Source organism: Sphaerodactylus townsendi, linkage group LG02, assembly GCF_021028975.2.
Source record: "Sphaerodactylus townsendi isolate TG3544 linkage group LG02, MPM_Stown_v2.3, whole genome shotgun sequence".
Taxonomy (NCBI): Eukaryota; Metazoa; Chordata; class Lepidosauria; order Squamata; family Sphaerodactylidae; genus Sphaerodactylus; species Sphaerodactylus townsendi.
Window position 1 is genome coordinate 39564447 of NC_059426.1, and position 13721 is coordinate 39578167.

The window sequence follows — 13721 nt, forward strand, 5'->3', positions numbered from 1 at the left end:
AAGCAACTGACAACATTTGAAAAATAGGCTATATGTTTGTGGATGTTTACCATGCAAATTTAAGGTTATCTGTCTTAAAAGGTGTACATATTTTTCATGCTTATCAGAAAACCAGAACTCCAACATGCTAAGTGATAGCAGGCATGTTCCCTACAGTTATTTCCCGATTACCAGAAGTTGCTCCCTTTGTATGACTAGTGAGATTTTGTGCTTTTCCTTACATTCCTACAGGATTCGAGTCTTCACTGAAAGTCGAGCTACATATTGCAGAAAGATGTACCAAATAAGGAAAAATTTCAATTAGTTACTGCAACAAAATCAGCACCACATTCAACATTCTGCCGTAGACAGTACTTATACCTGTGACTAGCTAGATGGTAAATGATCAGTGCCGCCTTCAACACCATAGAATAGTGATCTTGGAAAACACTTACGGTCTCTCTACTAGATTTGTTAGAGTTGTTTTCATGTAGTATCGGTTTTGACAAAACTGCCGAGAGGAGATTAAGTAGGTTCAAAGTCAGTATATTTCATACACCTAATTATCATCTCTTGACTCTGTGAAAGTCCTGTAATGTGTAATTATGTGCTGATGACAGTCTCTTCTAAATAGTACCTAGTGGGAGTATTGTTGAAATATAGAATACTGTTTTCCGAAAGCAGTAAATCAGCAAATTTTGATATTGGGCCATATTTCTCCAGTTTCCCGTATCACTGCAGGCTTAATCTAATTAATTCTAACCTGTCCTTATCATTTGAGGAGGTAGCTTTAATTGTAACACCACACCAATTTATGGTTGATTATCCCATGGCCAAAAAATGCCCTTACATATCCCCTCCCACCTTCTTAATCTCAAGGCAGCAGCTTAATCGCATTAACCCAGAAGAAACATTCTGCCGAGTTATAGGTCAAAGTCTGGTCCTCATCTTGTTGTTCAGACTGCCTGCTTCAAACAGGTATTGTGCTCACAAATTTTCCTCACAGTATTATGTTTCCCCCCAAAAAAACCTTTTCTATTTTTTTAATGCTCCAGCTGTCCCCTGAACTGTCCTCAGTATGTCGACATCTCTTTCAAAAATGTGTCACTGGTGTACATATTTGATGTGTGCGTGCCACATTTCGTTAAAACTATACCCTCAGGTATTGAGCTACTGTATCTGATCTTTGTGTTTAGAAGGTGCATATGAGATTGTTTATTGCATTCAGCTGGCATCAGACCAGACTTTTCACTAGCTATTGTTTTCTGCTTCCTAACACCCTCAGCAATTTTATTAAGGGTTTATTTACAGGAGTATTGACAAATGCATAACAGCGTGAACTGAAGTGGATCCAAAGTTTATTTCTTTCTATTTTATTTGACCTTGTTAAAGTGAGGAAACAATTATTCTCTCTAAAAGACCTATATGCGAACACTTTTCCTTTTTGCATTTATATGTTAATAACTCAGAATTATATGGTCCTTATTTAGCTCTTTACATGGATAAAGCAATTCTCAGCACTTTTAAATAATTCATTGAAGGCTTTGCTGCAGGGCTGCTGCGTTCTGAAAATTATACAAATTATATGATTGAAAGGAATGATGCAGGAGTTTACCAACTTCTTTTTTCCAAAGGAAATTGATATGCACGCCATGTTGCATAAAGGTTGGATTATAGCAGGCGCAACTTTTTATTGAATACGTTGTTAAAAGCAGAGAGAGAAAGTAAAAGAATTTTGCTAATGTAGCATGGCACTTGCTTTTGTTCTGGTTACAAGTTGTGTTCAACTCTGACAAGGAAAAAAGCAGACTTTCCCAAACTATAAAACTTTCAAATTCAAGTTTAACAATCCATATATTAAAAGTGTAGCGTATAGAGCAGATTTTCTTCCTGGGAATCACCACTATGATGAACCTCTACTATATCAAAATAAAAATCCTATACAATAACCTTTTTACAAGTTAGCATTTGAATCACTTGATTCTATTCGAATCCAAAACAACTGCACAGTTCACATTCTTAATAGATGGATATCCCTAAAGCTCTAATTGGTATGCAAAAGAAGAAAGATGTCCAGCTATCCTGTGGATTAGTGTGAAGCACACAAGTGGGTGAGCCATAGACACAGGCATCAATAGTGCATGGTAGGGCCTTTGTACTACCAAGTTTATGGAGGCTGCAACCAGGCATGACCATCCCCACCTCCGTTTTGTGTCTCCCTTCTTTCCCTGCTGGGAAATGGGCCATCTTCACCTATCAGGAAGTTCACACAAAGTTAGATGGATTTCCAAAATCAAACTAAGAACAAAGGAGTACACATTAGTATGGTTGTTTGCCCACACTGTATCTAAGGTCTGCCCTGAGCCCTTAAGCTGGCTCTCACTGGTGAAAATTGAGTGTACTACATATGGTTTCTGGCACTTCCTCCTAAGGGATTCTACTTCCCTGGTTTTTTGTTGTTTTTGAGCTATGATGCAGTAGAAAGTTTTTGGGTGCCACCACCAAGGCGGGTTTCGCATGGGCCAAAAACACCAATGTGATAATGGTGTGAAATCAGTGTAAGATGGTTTAAATGGTGTAAAAGGGTTCACACTGTTTTCACACCACTGTTTTTGGCCCATGCGGAATCTGCTCACGTTAGGCAGTCACCCTACACGCATGGCATGAACAGAAGCAATTTGTCAAAGCATAGGAACAAACTCCACAAAAGGTACAGGAGGGGAAAGCTGGAATGGGGAGCACTACATTGCTGCAGCAAGGAAAATGGTGATTGCTTTCATCAATGCTTGATACTCTCCAAAGCTAGAAAGGGATCATACAGACAGAGCACTCTAAGAAGACTTTTCCTAGGAGTAAGCTCCACTTAATAGAACTCAGTAGAATTCTGAGTAGGCCTTAAGATTGCATTCTTCAGGGTCAACCGTTACATTGAGGCAACTTAATAAGAAAGGCCGTTTCTGCACGGCCCCCTCGCGCCCCCACGCCGGCAGGAGTTCCGTCGGCGTAGGGGCGAGAAGCTCTGCCTCAACACGCGAAGCCGCGGCGCAGCAGGCAACTGGGAGGTCGGCAGAAGGCATGGGCGTCTCCGCTGAGCAGAGTCGCTTTTCTGCGCCAACTCCCATACTTACTGTGTCTTCCTGGAAATTAAGCCTGCCGGTGCGACGCCCACGCTGCCCTCCGACCCCCTGGAGGTCGGAGGACCAGTGTGGGCGGGGCTGCTGACGCCCCGCAGGCGACGAGGAAGACACACAGGTGGGCGGGGCTGGAGAAATGCGTCTTCCCGGCGGGGCGGTTTGCACCGCGCCGCAAGGAAGATCGATCCCTTCAAACAAACAACCCTTTAAAGGGTTGTTGTTTAGGGCGGCTTGACGTCGCCCTGGGGGAGGGAAGAGGCGTCAGGTCGCCGCTGCTCGCTGGCAAGCAGGCAACGGCGCCTTGTGCGGACCCGTAGCAGCCTAAGGGGCTTTTAGCCTCTGAGGCCAAGTACGTCAACGGGGCCGCATGCAGATCGATGGCCAAAGAGAAAAGACCAACATTACAAGATTTTGCCCAGGCCCCGAGGTTCTACAATGGCCAGCCTACCTAACCCAACTCCTGACAGAAATTTATCCATCCTTCAAGATGTACAGGTAGGCTTGCCAGGTGGGAACATAGGGGCTGTATGTGATGTCAGCAATGTCACCTACATCTTATATCACTCAGAAATTACAAAGGGTAGCTCTAGGAATCACCAGAAACATCTCTAATGTCACTTCTGGTAGTGATGTCACTGTTTTTTGTTTTATTTTTCCCCAGCTTGCTTTCCATTTCTACCATCAGATCCTCTGAAGATGCCAGCCACAGATGCAGGCAAAACGTCAGGAGAGAATGCTGCTAGAACACGGCCATACAGCCCGGAAACCACACAGCACCCCAAACATGAAGGATTTTGCTCAACAGATGTTCGCTTATATCATAGTAATTCTTTCCAGCCCTGGAAGGGCACTTCCACTTGTTGATTTGTTCCTCCCATTGTAGACTCCCCATTTTGCCCCCTATTTTGGTTCTGAATCCAGATATTTTCACCATACTTTGGGATACAATTCATCAAATGTAAAGTACTGTTAAGTGCCATTGGTTTATAATGCAACAAAACTAACCCCATGCTTAACTGTCTAATAAAAATCAACACAATTATTCAGGCCTTAAATTGTGGCCATGGAATGCTAGTATTTTGAACATGCATTCTTGGCTGGCTTTGCTAGCTTATCACCCAGTTGATCAACAATAAATGCTGATCCAACCTCTAGATATTACCGAAAGCATTTTGATTATATAATTTTATAGAACACTGCAATACTGGTTCCCTTTTGTCACACATCTGACTCAGTAAAGATGCCCAGTGGAGATCTGGTGAGCAAGAGAAACTTAATTCAAACCTTTTGCCTGAAAAGGATACAAGTTACAATTCTTAGCCAACAAAACATTTACTCTTGGAAGCATCTGAGCACACAATAATATTCCTTTGGGTTCTAAAGATGTCATTTCTTCAAAGAATGGGTGTCACAGATGAGGGACTGAGATCTACCACAGCTAAAATGCTTTTCTGTACTTCCAAACATTCTTTTGGAGGATGTTCCCGCTTCCTCATTGAAAAGCAAACTGGTTTGGGGTAGCGTACTGTGTCAATCACTTACTTCCTAGCAGTTCTTAAGCCTCTATTTCTCTATTAGTAGCTCTTACCATCTTCAAAGCCATATCAAAACAGTGTTTGTTCTGCCCTTTGATTTCCCCCACACAGCAAATTCAAAGACTACAGATCTATTTGAAGGGGGAGAAGGGGAGAGAGAGAATGTGTATGTCACATAATGTGGGCATTTGTCTTTGAATGTTTTCAAACCGATCTAAATACCTACTTTCGAATAAAATAACTGTTTTTAATGCAAATGGTTTTTATCCAGCCTCTCCAGACTATTTCTTTTCCTTCGTAAATGCTTTGTAACGTAACAGTAATTACTGGTCAGCTATGATCCCTGAAGTTAGGTAGCTGGTGTTTGTTTATCGTCAGTAAACCTGCTTCTTGTGATGGACAGACTTCAAATACTGTGCTTTAAAATCAGGATCCTTCCCTGAAGAAACTAAGTCGCATCTTGAAACTGAAGTGCATGTTTTGCAATTATCACTGAAGGGATAGGTTGCAGCTTTGCATTGACAATTTTTTCACTAGAGTTTATACTTGTACAATGTTCTAAAACAGTGATTCTCAGTGCAACCCTACATGCTCTTAAGTCTCACTGACCTCAGTGGTCTTGGAAAGGTGTAACTGTGCTTAGGGCCACATTGCACATCTGTTAAGAGATGCCCACCATGACATGAAAAAAAAGTTTATAAAGTTCATAGTTTCTGAGAGGTGTAATTATGGCTGTTTAGAAAAGCTTTACAAAACCAACTTTACTTTGATGATAGCACAGGTGATAATTTTATAGGAATTAAGCCAGCGCCATTTTTTTTACAAAGGAATTAGAAGTACAAAAATGAAACTACATTAAATGCATGCAGAAGAAACGTGACTCTGGTTTTAAACATTTAAAATTTCATATTGCCGCAGCCAACAGACACTGTCTAATGAAGCTGAGGGATATGTGAAAATAGTAGGCAAATGGCACAGTGCAGTGTGAACATGGAAGCTATGCAAAATGTTTAACTGTAGCCCATGACTAAGAACATGGCACAATATCCCCCACCTGTACATAGACCTGCTGCAGGAGGCTCCTGTCAGTAAGCCCTGTGGGTCACTGCTACTCCAAGCAGTGGCTGGAGAAAAATAAAACAAAAAACAGTGACATCACTGCCAGAAGTGACATTAGAGATGTTTCTGGTGATTCCTAGAGCTACCCTTTGTAATTTCTGAGTGATATAGGATGTAGGTGACATTGCTGACATCACATACAGCCCCTATGTTCCCACCTGGCAAGCCTACCTGTAGGTGAAACGTCAGGAGAGAATGCTGCTTAGAACACAGCCATTCAGCCCGGAAACCACACAGCACCCCAGTGATTCCGGCCGTGAAAGCCTTCGACAATACATCCTTCATGTTTGTCACTTTCAAAAATTGTAATTTGTAATCATCTTCATTTTTTAATGTGTTCCGATTTTTCTTTTCTTTCTTTTTTTGGTTCATGTTGATTACATCCTTCTGCAGTCCAACAATAATCCCTATAGTTTTAAGAACATAAGAACATAAGAACAAGCCAGCTGGATCAGACCAAAGTCCATCTAGTCCAGCTCTCTGCTACTCGCAGTGGCCCACCAGGTGCCTTTGGGAGCTCACATGTAGGATGTGAACGCAATGGCCTTCTGCGGCTGTTGCTCCCAATCACCTGGTCTGTTAAGGCATTTGCAATCTCAGATCAAGGAGGATCAAGATTGGTAGCCATAAATCGACTTCTCCTCCATAAATCTGTCCAAGCCCCTTTTAAAGCTATCCAGGTTAGTGGCCATCACCACCTCCTGTGGCAGCATATTCCAAACACCAATCACATGGTGGTTGCTGTGAAGAAGTGTTTCCTTTTATTAGTCCTGTTATTTCCCCAGCATTTTCAATGAATGCCCCCTGGTTCTAGTATTGTGAGAAAGAGAGAAAAATTTCTCTCTGTCAACATTTTCTACCCCATGCATAATTTTATAGACTTCAATCATATCCCCCCTCAGTCAGCCCTCTCCAAACTAAAGCGCCCCAAACGCTGCAGCCTCTCCTCATAGGAAGGTGCTCCAGTCCCTCAATCATCCTTGTTGCCCTTCTCTCTGCACTTTTTCTATCTCCTCAATATCCTTTTTGAGATGCGGCGACTCAGAACTGGACACAGTACTCCAAGTGCGGTCGCACCACTGCTTTATATAAGGGCATGACAATCTTTGCAGTTTTATTCTCAATTCCTTTCCTAATTATCCCCAGCATAGAGTTTGCCTTTTTTACAGCTGCCATGCATTGAGTTGACATTCCCATGGAACTATCAACTAAGACGCCTAAATCCCTTTCCTGGTCTGTGACTGATAGCACTGACCCCTGTAGCGTGTATGTGAAGTTTGGATTTTTTGCCCCATGTGCATCACTTTACATTTTGCTACATTGAACTGCATTTGCCATTTCTGAGCCCACTCACCTAATTTATCAAGGTCCGCATGGAGCTCTTCGCAATCCTTTGTGGTTCTCACCACCCTACATAATTTGGTATCATCTGCAAACTTGGCCACCATGCTACCCACCCCTACTTCCAGGTCATTTATGAATAGGTTAAAGAGCACTGGTCCCAAAACGGATCCTTGGGGGACACCACTCCCGACATCTCTCCATTGTGAGAACTTCCCATTTACACCCACTCTTTGTTTCCTGTTTCTCAACCAGTTTTTAATCCATAGGAGGACTTCTCCTCTTATTCCTTCATTGCTGAGTTTTCTCAACAGTCTCTGGTGAGGAACTTTGTCAAAAGCCTTTTGGAAATCCAAGTAGACAATGTCCACCGGTTCACCCCTGTCCACATGCCTGTTTACACCCTCAAAGAACTCTAGTAAGTTTGTAAGACAGGATTTGCCTCTGCAAAAGCCATGCTGACTCTTTCTCAGCAGGTCTTGCTTTTCTACATGTTTTATAATTTTATCTTTAATGATAGATTCTACTAATTTACCAGGAACAGATGTCAAACTGACTGGCCTGTAATTTCCCAGGTCCCCCCTAGATCCTTTCTTAAAGATTGGTGTGACATTGGCCATCTTCCAGTCTTCAGGGATGGAGCCTGATTTCAGGGATAAGTTGCATATTAAAGTGAGAATGTTTAGTTTGTTCCATGTTTAGTTTTAAGACAGGTGTGTCTACAGATCTCACTAGTGATGTGACCCACTTCAAAATACTGTTTGGCTCATCTTTGCCTCTAATTCACTAGATAAGCAAGTAATAGTGTCTCAGGTTGTCATTATCAGTGGCCCATTCTGCATGGACCAACAAACATGGGTTAAGGACAGCAAAAAACCCGTTTTTTCATGGGTGGGGGGGACTTCACACGGATCCTGCCCCTTATGCAAGTCTGCCCTGTGCTGTTTCCCCCAAACTGAGTTTTTTGAGAATCACATTATTTGCAAGTCTTTTGAAAAATCCCGGGTTGCAGCCACTTGCGAGCAAACGGCCAGGCAAGAGGCGCTTTATTCAGCTGCACTTTCCTTATAAAAAATTTCCCGGCTTACATCTGCTTAGCCACCAGGTGCAAATGGTCATTTCATGGTATCGTGAGACATCAGCATGGCTGTGGGGGTTCATTTGTGCATGCCTGTGTAGCTACGCATCAATGGGAGGTGAATTTAAAAAAAAATTAGACGTGCCTCCGTGCAAAGGCGCAACAGCAACCCACATTGTTTCTGTGAGCTCCAATCATTGTCTGCGTGGACGCATGCAAACGTGAAAACAGGAAAGCAGACTGCTTTATCCTGACTGCAACCTGCTATACATCTACTGTGCAGAAAGGCCACTGGGGTGGGGTAGTACCATTGGCCTAATTTGCAGGATTATAAGGTAATAGCTTTATTCACATATTATACAAAATTATGGTTTAATTAAACCAATTATGGTTCTTGGTATTTCAGACTGGGCCACTCCATTGAACTATGATTATTTAAGGTGTGTCAAACCAGGATCTGCAGTTATATTTGTTTATTAACCACCATTAGTTATAATTAATGGTTCACGTGATGTGTACATCTGGCCAACCCAGGAATTATTCCTGGTGCTGTGTTTGCTGCAGTGCAGGTTGGGAATGCCAGATGAGGTTCACAGAACAGGCATGTGAGTGAAGGCAACGTCAGTCAAAGCACACTCACAATTTAAATTATCTGAGGCCCCTTCCGCACATGCAGAATAATGCGTTTTCAAACCACTTTCACAACTGTTTGCAAGTGGATTTTGCTATTCTGCACAGCTTCAAAGAGCACTGAAAGCAGTTTGAAAATGCATGTGCGGAATGAGCCTGAGAGTTTTAACTGCCACTGTTTTAGTGCTTTATTTTATCTTACTTAAATTGATTGTGCTTTTTATATTTTTTTTTGAAAATGTCCCTGAATGTCTTTGAAGTAGAAGGGTGGGACACAAATCTTATAAATAAAAATGAATGGCGATAATGAGGACGCCACAGAACACCGATAGCAACAAAAAGTGTCTTATTTTATGTTTTGAAGATCGCTTGCCTTTTAAGTGATGTCTTCCCCTGTCAAGAAGTCTTTTCTCTTCCTAGCAAGTGTTCTATTAGAAAAGATGTCTTTCTCTTGTCTTATCAGGCAAAATGGGAAACTAGTTTGGTAAACTGGTAGTCAAGTGGGGGCCCCCACACTAATTTATATTATTTAAATCCCTAAGCAGAGGCAAGTTCGTAGTCTAGCTTTAGAGCTGAGGCATTCCTTAAGCTTTTATTCTTTTGTCCAGTACACAGCAGCATCTCAAGTTGCGATGTTAAGGTTTCAAAGATATTGTGAATTTCCTCTATGGCATCTTTCACTTTTGGCAATGCCTGGGAATGAAAGAAACAGATTTAACTACTGGCTATATATTAATCTTCCCTTCTATATGAAGGAAAATAGATGAGACATAGAGCTTTTAGAACCCGTTTGTTCCTATCAAGCTTGTGAATTGCATTTCATTGTAATCTTTTATTTTAAATAACGGATAAATACGTTGTTGTATCAAAAAATTAAAAAGGGGATCTCTAGCCCTGTGAAATGTTCATGAAATTCACATTGATCCGGAGAAATGTATTTATATCTAGATATATCAAGATGGGCTGAGCCATGAGATGGCCAAATAAACAAGCGATTTTAAATGGGGTGCTGTGTGGTTTCCAGGCTGTATGGCCGTGTTCTAGCAGCATTATCTCCTGACATTTCACCTACATCTATGGCTGGCATCTTCAGAGGATCTGAATTTGAAATGGTTTGTCAGTGGAATACTTACAAGCGTGGCTTGACGCTGGCTGGATGGTGTAGGCCTCTTGAAGGAGTAGTTGTACTAATCAGGTGGAATTTTGGCATTTTTTTACTTTCAACACTTACTCCTGCTTCACAAATTGCTTTTGAAATGTCCATTACTTAACAAGGAGTTTATTATTTAGCATGGGGAGAAGCTACTGGGTTGAGTGGGGTAGATGTAATGGGATGGAGTACTGTGTGTGTGTGTGTGTGTGCCATCAAGTCACAGCCGATTTATGGTGACACCATTGGGTTTTTCAAGGCAAGAGACGATCAGAAGTGGTTTGTAATTTCAGTAGATGCCCAGTTCCTACCTGGAGATTGGAAGCTCTATTCACTTACCAGGCCCTGTTTATAACCCAATAGGTTTATAATCCATAAGGATCATATGGATTGATCAGTTGTATGGATCATCTTCTCTATGTGAGACCTAAACATTTTGCCCACCATGATTTGAATGCCATTAGTAACCGCAAAGAGGTGGCTATCTGTGATTCTGAATTGGGAGTGACTTCTCTCATCAATGTCATTTGTAGTCAGATAGACTAACAAATGATGGAAGCCAAGGATTGCAGCCTATCTAAGATGGTGAACAAAAGGTTTGAACTTAAAGGAAACTGTCTCCAGGCTTGAGAATATGCATATCTGACAATATGTTTAAGTTGAAAATAAGCCAAATGTCCTAATTTGGATTTATGCTCATGTGAATACAAATTTATGATGAAAACACAAGAAAAAATAATTATTTATACTTAACAACAGAACAAAATACACCCCCCTCCATTTCCACTTTTGGCTTCATATGTCTTTATTCAACCAATTCATTCTATATCAGTCAATGCAAACATTCACTTCTCAGCATGACTAAATGATATAATAATGCAGCAAGTTACTATGCAATATTTGTAAACAGTTAATATTTTAGCTTAATCAATTAGTTAGTCCTTAATTTATCTGGCCTTTAATTAGTATGTCTCCAATAACTTGAATTTGCCATATGTGATAACTTTTAAAAAGTAATATGCTCAGTTACGTTGTGGCAGGTTGCCAAATATCTCTGAATAATCAACAGAGCCATTTCCAAAATTTGTGTTTGTTTCATTAGATCTCTCTCTCTCTCTTGTCTGTTTTAAGATTGTCATTATCAGTACTTTATGATATTATTTTAATATGAATTTTAATATGTGGATATTACTTTTATTAACCAAATGACGAGGCAATAAATAAATGTTTTATTAATTCTACAGTTCTTAAGTTTATAAGTTGTAGCAGGTAAATTAAAATCTTGGTTGCCAGTCCAAAGCATTCTGAATGTAACGGAAACATCTGCACCCATGGTACAGTAGATGTACTTTCAGGTTCTCAAAAGTAATTAGGAAAGTTATAAAAAGTTATAGGAAGAGAAAGGCCTCTGCCTGAAAGATTTGCTTTCTTACTCTGTGATTATCCCAGAAACCAGGATCTGTGCCTTTAAATGACTGAAACCTATTTTTTAAATACCCAGGAACATTCCAGAGCCTTCAAATAGGACAAGTAGGCTTAATTCCTGAGTGAAATAATAAAAGATAGGGCCATTTCCTGTCATAGATCAATGTTAGCCCCAGAGTAATCCTTGGTGTGGCAACCCATTACTCCTTAGGGACAAAAGAGGTATCTTAACCATCCCAAAGTAGATCAGTTTACTCCAAGTTTCTGCCACTGTGTTACTGCACCCTTGTATGTGTTTTTCACTTCATTTTTCTACAGTATATATACTGAGTTTCAGCACACATACACACAATAAAAAAATGGATACACCATAAAACTCTTGTATACCTCCCTGGTCCTTATGCAGAATGCCTTCCAAAATTTGTTTTTAATTTTGGAAATTAGTACTACTCCCAGGTTTTACTGCATTTGGACCCCAATTTGTAACTGTTGAAACACCAGTGGAAAAAAATGCCATTTCAGTGCAAGCTTTCGGTATTTTTTGTTGTTTAAATTCACAGTGAAGCAGATTAAGTCATTATAATGCAGCACATTTACAACAAATTAACATTCAAAAGTTTGCTTCCCACAGGTAAAGCTGTAATTTGAATGCAATTTGTTTTAGTTTCCCACTGACTAGAACCCCAGATGATGGACAATGAAGGGTCTATATAAAAGTAACCTCAGGCGTCCTGTCTTGAGTTTAGACAGCCAGTGTATAAAAGATACTTTTGCAAGTTCATAAATCTTGGCAGAAACCCAAAACCAACATAAGTAACAACATTCAGGAAAAATATATGAAATGTTATGCCAGATCAAGATGTTATATCTTTGCCTGTGGTAAATAAGAGGATGTTTGCTGATACTGCTTACAGAGACTCTACTACTTGTGTTGTACCATCTAGAATTAGTACTAATAGATAAACACATCCAGCTTACAATTTGAGTTTAATTTATTTTTCAAAGCAATGTAAGAATCTCAGTAATGTTATAAGATAATATATGTAGTGGATGTGCTTCTACAGAAGAGCACTAGTATTGTGTAACTAGCTAACAGCCCAATCCTAAGGGGGTGGGGGAGGAATCAGCTCTTGGAGCTGGTGTGGGACTGCGTTATTATGTTAGCCCACCCCACTGGTGTAAGTGGCATACCAGTGGGGAGGGCAAACTGGGTGTTGGGTAGGTGCCACAGAGCTCTGCGGTACTCAACCTGGAAGAGCCGGTGCACCATCGAGCCATGGCAGCCTAAACCTGGAGCCAACTTTAGTAAGTTTCCACTGAGCTTTTGAGCCAGGAATGCCTCCAGCACAGGCCTCAGGTTCCCCTGAGCACTAGGGAGAACTTTCAGGTGGCCAAAGGTTCCCCGTTTTGTTCTGCCTCTCTGCACTGCCTGGAAGCCCCCTGGAGGTGGTGCAGCAGCAGGGCTGTCCCCAGCCACTGCAGCCTCTGGATTGGGTTATAACTGGCAACTATCTGAAACAGTGTTTCCCAACATTTCCGACATCGTGGTACCCTTGACCTTGCTCTTCATATCTCAGGGTACCCCTGAGGTTCATTTGATTTTTTTTGCATTTTTTAGGTTTTTTCCCGTTTCTGGCCTGTAGGTGGGGGGAGTGGCAAGCAGTGGGAGGGGAGGGAAAGCAGCATTGACAGCCGCGGTGTTTGTTTGCCTAAATTCGACATGGATTGGGGGGATTTAAAGAGAGAGCTCCGTTTAAATCTACCCCCCCCATCCACACCGAATTTAGGCAAATAAAACAATGCTGTTTTTCAGTTGTTTAAAGGGAGCCCATGAAGCTTCCAACCCCCCCTTCAAAATCCATTTGATTCCGGTGGGGGGGGGGCAGGCGGTAGCATTGTCATGGTACCCCTGGGACGTGTTCATGGTACCCCAGGGTACCACGGAACCCTAGTTGGGAATCACTGATCTGGAAACTGCCCTATTCATGAAGCTCAGAAGGGTAACTAACTTAAATGGTATTTCCTTGGATGTCTGGATACAAATTAACTAGGCCAGGTCTGGTGGTGTTTTGGCAGTACTGTAATTTCTGCAGCTATCCTCTGTTTTCTGTTTCCTGGCGTGGTAAAAGATAAGAGGAGAGACACAGTGAAGGAAGGGACTGGCTCAGCAAAGATAAGCCTGACAGGCTCTGAGTTCAACCAGAGCATTTATTACACATTCACACTGCACACCACCATCCGTGATTGATGTCCTGTGCAAAATGTTTGGGGAGACCTTCCATTCTTCAGAAGCAGCAACATTCTTACCTGACCAAAGCCAGTTAAGGGAT